The following is a 9,607-nucleotide window of genomic DNA, read 5'->3' on the forward strand; positions in this document are numbered from 1 at the left end:
GGAAGGAAGGAAGGAAGGAAGGAAGGAAGGAAGGAAGGAAGGAAGGAAGGAAGGAAGGAAGGAAGGAAGGAAGGAAGGAGGGAATGAGAGAGGAAAGGAGGGAGGGAGGGAGGGAAAGAATGAAGGAAGAAAAGAGGGTCATTCAGATATTCGCCTTAAAATGAAGAAAACAGAGGGGGAAGGTCAAAAGGAAACACAGTCAAGAAGGACAGCTTTTAGAGTTACAAGTTGAACTTATTATGTACTTAAAAAGAAAAAGCCAGCTATACATAAGTGGGACAACTAGGATTTCATGAACAATTCTCTTATTCTGTTCTACTGTCTACAGGGATGTTCTCATTTTTTTAATATTTGTAAGTTCAGAATAAAAACAAAAATTTTAGAAAGATTTAAAGAAATAAAACAGGCCCAGAGAGGCTAAGTCAATTGCCCAAGGTCAAAGAGGTAACAGAGAGCAGCTCTGAGATTCAAATGCAGGTCCTCTGACTCCAGTCAAGTCTGATCCTTATTCCTCTGGACCATAACATAAAGGCAATATGGCAGAATACAAGAATTAGCAATTATATAAAGCTTTAAAGTTTGCAAAGCTCTTTACAAATGTTGTCTCATTTGGTCCTTGTAACTGCCATGGGAGGTAGGTGCTATGATGATCAGATCCATTTTTACAAATGGGAAAACTGAGGTACAGAGGTATTAAATGCCTTGTCCAGGGTCTCACAGTTAGTAAGTGTCTGAGATAGAATTTGAACTGAGGTCTTCCTGTCTACACTTTATGGATTGTAGTATTGGAAGTGGACTCATAAAAACTTGAGTTCCAATCCTGCCTCAGGCACTGTGTGACCCTGAGCTAGTTACTTCACCTCTCTTGGCCTTGAGGACTTCTGTAAAATGAGGGGGCTGGACTCGATGGACTCACCAGTCCTCTGCAACTTTAGATCTAGGGTCCTCTGAGGCACCTCTGGTATGAGGCCATCAGTCCCTCACCCTTGAACTAGCTGACACCTCAGTTCAGATTCCTTTCGGCTCTAAAATCTTACAAGCTGATGAGTCTGGGCTTCCTACCTGAGTATCTCCCCTGCAGCTTCCTCTCTGAATTCAGACACCAGGGGAGCCTCCTCACCAGGTTGGTCCCCACAGCCGGTGGGTGAGTCTTCCTGCTTTGTCTCCTCCTTTTCCCAATCTGGATCTATGTCTTCCACAACGAGGTCCGACTCTACCTGCGCCCTAGGCACGATGCTGACTGTCATGGGAAAGAGGGGGTAGAGATAGGGAAAGAAGGGGGGGGAGGGGAGGGCGGAGAATGGGAAAATGTTTGAACATCTGGGCTGTAGCACAAGCCTCTTGTGGAGCAGGTCACAATTTAAGATTTGATGCCTGTCCTAATTCTGACTACCGAGACCCAAACTAATTACAACTTTCTTACTATCAACCTTGTTTTCTCTTCTAAGTAGACTTGAGTGGAAGAGCATCCCCTGATCAGCCCAACAACTTTGGTGGTACAGTGGGAAAAGCAATGGCTTTGGAGTCAAATCCAAGAGCCTGGGTTCAAATCCTGCATCTGATGCTTAGTATCTCTGTGACCTTGGGAAAATCACTTATCCCTCCCACAAGCCTCAGTTTCTCTCATCTCTAAAATGAGTGGGAAGGACAAGATGGGACAAGAATGATACCTCAGAAATGAGGTCCCTTCCAGTTCTGGATCTATGAACTTTGTGGGTTATAAATTAAGAGTTTAAATGAACAATTATTCATTTTTTTCCCTTTCCAAGCATTTTCTGTGTGTTTTTATTTTCCCCTGTCTGGTAGAGATTGGGTTTATAGTGAATACTGTTCATTGCTGTTCTCAGTGGGTATTCTTTCACCAAGACTTCTCTAGAAGCAAAAATCAACGGCGCGGGAAATGAACTTTGATTTTTTTTTTCTGCCACCACCTGAAAAAGTAGAGTACTTGTTTGGGGCACAGCTTGGAACACAGAGATGATTAGAACAGAGAATGATGAAAACAAAATTGATTTAGGTTTCTGTCTTGCAGGAGCCAGCGCTTTTGGGGGGGTTAGAGGCTTGTAGATTGAGTCCCTACAGTTCGTTGCTCTCTCAGACCCCACCCTTCCTGGGGATTTGCTGATTATGTGGAAGGTGTCTCACTCTGGGTTCTAGTCTTCTATATTATGACATTTCTATTATCCAGTGGTTAAAAACAATATAACTAAGAAGCCTGGGGTTCTGTAAACTTAACAGAGCTAGTCTCAAATTTTAAAAGGCAGGAATTTATGAAGAGGAGAATTTACGAAGCCCTATTATGTGCCAGGCATTGAACTAAGCACAAGTACAAAGAATGAAACAATCCTTACTCACAAGGTCCTTAAAAGTCTAATGGGGAATAATATGATTAAGGCATGAATCTAGCAGAAAAAGATCTGGGAGTCTTTGTGACCCACAAGCTAACACAAGCCTTTATTAGTCTTTATCAACCAGAGTGGGACACCCTGAGGATACAAACATCTTTGTGCATTTTCTTTGGAAGCATTTTGGTGTCTGCACAGATTTGCAATCTGCCTTTTGTGGCTCTTTCCTCTGAAGCCCTAACTTGCCTTTTTATAATGCTTTAAGGTACACAAAGCATTTTTCTCATAACAACCTTGTGTGATGGGCAGTGCCCTGAAGTTTACCCTCCATTTTAATGACAAGGAAACTGAGGTAGAGAAATGAAATGACTTGTCCAGGATCACATGGCTAGGAAGTATTAAAGACAGGTTTTTAATCCAGGCAGAGTCAAAAGGAGCACAGGATAGCTAGAGCTTTGCACCAGGACACCGAGGGCTGAGGCAGTGTACTTCCTCCCCCTGACTGAGAGTCAGCCCATCCAATACACCCCACCACCTGGCCTGGCCCTAAGCAGCCAGCCCCAGGATCTGAAGGCTGAGACAGACTGTCCCACCATACTGCCTCTTCTGGAAACGTGCAAGATGCACACACACACACGCATGCATGCAGACACTCACACTCACACACATGCATGCATGCATGCACACATACACACATGCACACACACGTGCATGCAGACACTCACACTCACACACACACACACACACACACACACACACACACACCTTAATACTTGCTACTCCTCCTCCCACATCGTGACTGGCAAATTCCTTCCTCCTGTTCCTTGCCTTGCTTCCAGTCCTCTGGTACAGGTAAAAATACCCTTCCCCTGCTGCCTCTCACAAGTCTCTTCATCTTATCCAGCTCAGTCCTAACCTGCCAGGTCCCTGTCCTCCTCTGCCTTCCCTTTTCATGGGACCCTCTAACTCCCATCACCCATCACTCTTGTTCCTATTTGCTTGTCCTTCGTTCTTGAAGAGGACCATTTCTCACATATTCCTTCCATGTTCACTGAAGCCTTAACTTTCTCCTCAAGACACCACATCTCTTCACCCTCTCTCTAAAACTGGCCACTTCTTTCACAAACCCTGACACACAGGACCAGGAGGAAGAATCAGCATACTAATGAATTATAATGGTAACTAGCATTTACTTTAAGATTTATAAAGCTATTGGGGTGGCTAGGTGGCGCAGTGAATAGATCACTGGCCCTGGAGTCAGGAGGACCTGAGTTCAAATCCAGGCTCAGACACTTAAAACAAACTAGCTGTGTGACCTTGGGCAAGTCACTTAACCCCAATTGCCCTTCAAAAAAATTTACAAAGTTATGTGTATGTATGTATGTACACACATATGTAAATATACATATTTCATTTGCTTTTCACAAGCCTATGAAATAGGTGCTACTATTATCCCCTTTTTACAGATGAGGAAACTGAGGCTGACAGATTTAAGTGATTGTCCAGGGCCACACAGCTAGTAAGTGTCTGAGACAGAATTCAAATCCATCATTGTGTCGCCAAGCCTAGCATTCTATCTTATCCACTCATGCCCCCTAGCTGCCATGACCCAATAACCGGTTACCTCTCCTCCTCTAAAGTTTACTCAGTCCTGGATAGATTCTTTTTTTCTGTCATCTGTGGACATGCACTCTTCCATCTCCCCAGTACGTTCACCTGCACAATCTCCATCCCAGACCTGCCTTATTCAAACACCTTCAGCTCCCAGCTCCTCAACCTTCACTGTGCGTTTATAATCCTTATATATTAGGTGCTTAATAAATGCTTGTTTCCTTCCCTCCCTGAATCCTCACTTTCTCTGTCTCCAATCTACTTTAAGCACACACAGGAGTCCTCAGATCTCAGACACCACATGCATCCTGTGAATTTGATGGAATTCATAGTTCTACCTCTGAACCCAGTTCTGATTTCAAGCCCAGAATTCTTTCCCTTAGTCATAATAGTGAGTGAACATGAGTTAATCAGAGAGTAGACTGGACCAAACCTTCCTCAGAGAACGAGTCATCCCAAAGAAAGGGGCATCCCCTGCCCCGGTGGACCATCTCAGCCAAAGATGCAAATAAGCTCTGTAGAGATGGTCCAGTGAGAAATGCTTTCTCTTGGGAAGCATCAATGTTATTCACACTGTGGCAGGATTCCTGGTATTTTGTTGTTACTGTGTTATTGGACGTTATCATTAATGCCGTGCAGAAACATAAGCATCACCATCATTGTTAATAGCAACAATAGAACATGACATTATGGGGGTACCTTTCTGAAAAGTAATAAACATGCCCTATTAGCTCATTATTATTAATAACCAATGCATAATGTTATGTCACATCAATAGAGCATTTTAGATTCACCAAGTATTAAGCCATTCGGATGATCCACTTTTCTTTTCTTTTATTAGTCAGTTCACTACAACAAACCGGGGGAGGGAGCTGGAGGGAGAAGCGATTTCTTGCAAAGGCAGTGGATTCATTCTTCAGTCTGAGAGTCATTCAGGAAGCAGTTAGCACTGCTCAAGTCTTTCCAAGAATGTTTGCTAGTGATACTTCATAAACCCCTGCAAGGCAGTATAGTGTACTTCTCCCCATTTTACAGATGGGGACATCCAGGCACCAAGTAGGAAGACTTGCCCAGGGGTCAAATGGTAAGTCATGTTCTAACTGAGATATGACCTCTGATCTGGGAATCTGATTATCCAAATGACTCTTGGAAAGCCTGGAGCTGGCAAGTCAGGAGCATCCAAATGAGAATCACAGTTCAGTGGTTTCTCCAAGAGTGAGACTTGAGTAAAATCTCAGTCTCTAATAAAGAAGCCCTGATGTTGGCCAACTTTCCTTAAATGTCTTGGTTGTGGGACTTTTGATTTTCAAATACAAAGATAACTTGAAGTCACTTCTGTTTCACCACCTCCCCTATGACCATGCCTCAGTGCATATTTTTCTCCAGACTTGGGTTTATTCCTTCAGTCCAGAAACAGTCCTATCAGGCTCCCCTTCTCTGTTTGTTTCAGAGGCTTCCAGGTGACTCCACCCCTGAAACAAAAGGAGAAGAGGGGATGAATCAGCAGAGATGTTGGCTGACTTAAAAGAAAGGAGAATATCTATAATCCTATCTTCCTCCTTCCAAATTCACCCTTTGCTTCCTTCAAATATAGCTCTCTCCCTACTTTAATCTAATCTCCACACAGTTCCCAAAAGGCAGGTCTGACAATGTATTCCCCTATTCAACAAATTACTATGGCTTCCTATTACCTATAGGATCAAATAAAAACTCCTCAGTTTTACATTTAAAGCCCTTTACTTCATGGTCTCAACCTACCTTTCTAGTCTTATTACACAGTGCCCTTCATACACTCTATGGTCTAGCCAAATTCTCATTTCTCATGCCTTTGCCCAGGCTATCCACCCATACCTGCCATGCACTCCTTCCTCATCCATGTCTCTCAGGCTGTTTAGTCTCCTTTAAGACTCATCTCAATTCGTCTCATGACAATAGACTTTTTAACTACTGCTGGGAACTGATCTGATTGGAGAAGAGTGCTACTGTTTGAAAGAACTGATGAGAGTAGAGAAAAATCCTCAGCTATTGGAAGAGCTGCCCATAGAAAGGAAAGATTAGATTACATTGACCTTTACTGAAACTCACATGACTTAAAAGGCAGAAACCCTTCAGAGGAGGTTTGTCTGAATTGTTCTTTATTGCCATATATGGATTGAAAAGGGAAAAACCCCTTAGAAATCAATGAACAGACCTCAATGTCTCCATGAATTCCTTACTTAGGGGACCTGTTTTGCTGAGTTAACACTGCCTTAGGAACAGACTAATAGAAGAGAGTTAAATAGCTCTGCAGACCCTAGTCTTAGGATCTCTACTTTCATTAAAAGAGCTTGATGCTGTTTCAGTAGCCCTAGAGTAGCAGCCAGCAAGATGAGCAGATCCATCTACAAGAGTAGAAAAGCCCAGAAAAAGAGGGCCCTGCCTCAAATCAAGTTAACAGGCATTAATGAAGTCCCTATTAGTTGCCAGGCACTCTGATAAGCATTATTTAGCAGGTGGTATAGAGTGCAAGTCATTTCTTAAAGCAAGCAAGAGCATCAGGACCTGAAGTCCAGTGCTGTGACTGTCCAGGGCTTCATAGACTTTATGTTTAATCAATTTTAAAGTCTTGTAAATTCTGCCCTTATAACAAATCTCACATCAAAGGAGATTCAATTCTCCTCTTGTCACCACATTAATTCCAGGCCTTTATCATGTCTACCCTGAACTATTGTAATAGCCTTATAATTTGTCTCTAGTTGATGTCCTCTTTGATCCATTCTCCACACATCTGCCAAAATAACTTTCCTAAGGTGGTAGTTCGATTATATCTCTGCCCAGTTTAAAATCTTCCAATAGTTTTGTATTGCCTATTCCCTAATAAACAAATTTTTCAGCCTGTCATTTAAGGTGCTACACAATTTGGTCTCCATCTAGCTTTCTAGCCATACTTCACATTATTTCACTTCACAAACAATATCCCAGTCAATTTTTGTGCATTTATACACATTGTACTCCATACCTTCCTCATCTCTGCATCCCCAAATCTTTGCCTTCCTTCAAGGCTCAGCTCAGATCCCACTCCCTATAGGAAACACATAATCTGCCAGTTTAGTGCCACCTCCATCCTCAATCATCCTTTTACTATAATCTTTCTAAGCCCTTCAGGGTTTATCTACGAAATTATAGAGAAGGTGTTATCTGTGTTGGTGGAGGATCTCAGGTCATTGAAGTTACAGGAAGAATGGAAAAAAAGTGGAGGAGTTGAGAGAGCATGAATCACAGCATCAGAGTGGGGTGAGATCTCAAAAGCCCTTTAGTCCAACCTCTGCTTGAACAAAGATGCCCTCTTCAACACACCCAAGTGCTCATACAGTCCTTGATGGAAGACCTCTAGTAAGAAAGGAATGGCACTCTTACCCTACAGCTCTAATTATTCGAAAACTTGCTTTGTTTCATACCTAAATCTGCTTCTTTGCAAATTTAGAAGCAGCCAGATGATGCAATGGATAGAGCACTGAGCCTGGAGTCAGGAAGATCTGAGTTCAAATGTAACCTCAGACATTTACTAGATTGTGACCCCGAGAAGTCACTTCATCTCTATTTACTTCAGTTTTTCCAACTGCAAAATTGTTGTGAGGACTAAATGAGATAACTGGCACAAAGCTGTTGTTTGTCCTTCATTTTTAAAGAGGATCAGTGACATCATAGGGTGATGTCTTGACTTGGATTTAAGTGAGGCAGAGTTTCACAAAGTCATCCCCCTTGCTCTCTCTTCGAGAGTCATCAAAGTTCTTTGGCAGGACAAAAGTCAGGATGACTGGAGTGTATGCCCACATCTCTGATGTCTGACCAAGCTCTGAGCTCCACAGGGTTGGTTTCAGCTGCCTTCAGAGCCATTACAACAAATTATTCTCATCCACCCATTCCACGAGGGGGAGTCTTCACATGCTTGGGATAGACACCCCTACCTAAGTCACCAAAGGGTTTGTAGCCAGTCAGTTACCCTCAACCTGGTTTAGCCTGCCTGGATGATTTTATGGAGTGTGGCAGCTTCTTGGAGCCACAGGGGACAGTTGAGTGCCAGGTAAACACCAAAGGTGGCTGAGCAGCCCTCCCACCAAAGGTGCTCATCCTTCCTGAACACCCCCTATACCCCAGGACTGACACAAAGTGGAAGCTTAGTGATTCTTGTTTCCTTCCTTCCTTCCTTCCTTCCTTCCTTCCTTCCTTCCTTCCTTCCTTCCTTCCTCCCTTTGCAACCTCCACCCAATAGTCTTAGTTCTGCTCTCTGGAGCCAAGCATAACAAGTATAAATCCTTCAAACACCCAAGTACAACTATCACATCTCCCCTAAGATGCATGACTGATGTTGCATGGTGGACAGCAAGCTGGCTTTGGCATCAAGAAAGACCTGAGCTTGAATCCACCTGTGATACTAGCTCTGAGACTCTGAGTAAACTATCTAACTTCTTTAAATCTGTTTCCACATCTGTAAGATGGAGAGAATACTACCTATGGCCTCTACCTCATAGGGCTACTGTGAGGATGAAATGAGATTCTGACTATAAAATCCCTTGTAAGACTTAAAACTAGGTGGGTGTTAGCTTTTATCATGATACCATGAGTCAACAGGAGGAAATATAAGAACGCACTAATGCTAGAAACACTTTTAGCCTGGATGAACATATGAATTAGGAAACTTGCCATAAAGGAAACTCTACCAATGTGGAGAGCATGGTGATAACACCATGTTTCACCCCCACTTTTGGAAAAACACAAGAGATAGAGGAGGCCTCCAGAGGAGATACTGATGGGGTTCTGTGATGCCCCCAGTAACAAGAGTGTGCAAAATTGCCCCAAACCTGGTAGTGATTCAACCAGGGTTTGAGACATGCAGGTATAGCCTCAAGACTGGCATTAGACCTTTGTCAAATTGCTTGCCTTCTCAGTGAGGGGAGAGAGGAGAAAAGATGGGAGAGAATTCGGAACTCAAAATTATTTTTAAAAAATGATTAAAATTGTTTTTATGTGTAATTAGGAAAAATATTTTTTTAAAAAGATTGGTGTTAGAGAAGCTTGTTAGCCCCTGTGTATGTATGTGGAGTGAGGAGATAGAACTGAATAGGAGTGAAGCTATGTAAGTGAGAAAGAGGGTCCCTGACACCTTCGGATAGTGCTCCAAGCATCTCAAAGGCCATCATAAAAAAAAACAGAGAATTTATCTCCTGCAAAGGTGATATCACTTCCAAGGACTGCAAGCCTCACCTTCCCCTCCTTGCCTCTGTTCCCTACAATCCGGGGCCTTTGTCTCTAAGTTTCTACTTCCCAACTCGATGGACAGATCTCCCTATTCTGACCTTTCATTGTAATCAGAAGGGGAACAATGGTAAAAATTTCTAATTTGAGCCAATTAGAAGAAATTTCAGAAAAGATTTCATTATGCTTTGTTAATTGAAAAATAAATAACTTTCTACTGGAGAAGGACATTGGACTGAGAGATCTAGGCTGGGGGGAAAGCAGTAGAGTTGAAGACAGAGGGCCTGTGCTCAAATTCTGGCTCTGCCAATAAAAACCTGTGTGACCTCAAGTAAGTCATTTAACTTGTCTAATTTTTAATTCCCTCATCTATAATATGAAGATATTCATAAGATCATATGCTTAGAGTTAGATGG

The sequence above is a fragment of the Petaurus breviceps genome, unplaced genomic scaffold (assembly GCF_028583685.1).
Source record: "Petaurus breviceps papuanus isolate PSGF00001 unplaced genomic scaffold, PetGlider_PUasm1.0 182, whole genome shotgun sequence".
Taxonomy (NCBI): Eukaryota; Metazoa; Chordata; class Mammalia; order Diprotodontia; family Petauridae; genus Petaurus; species Petaurus breviceps.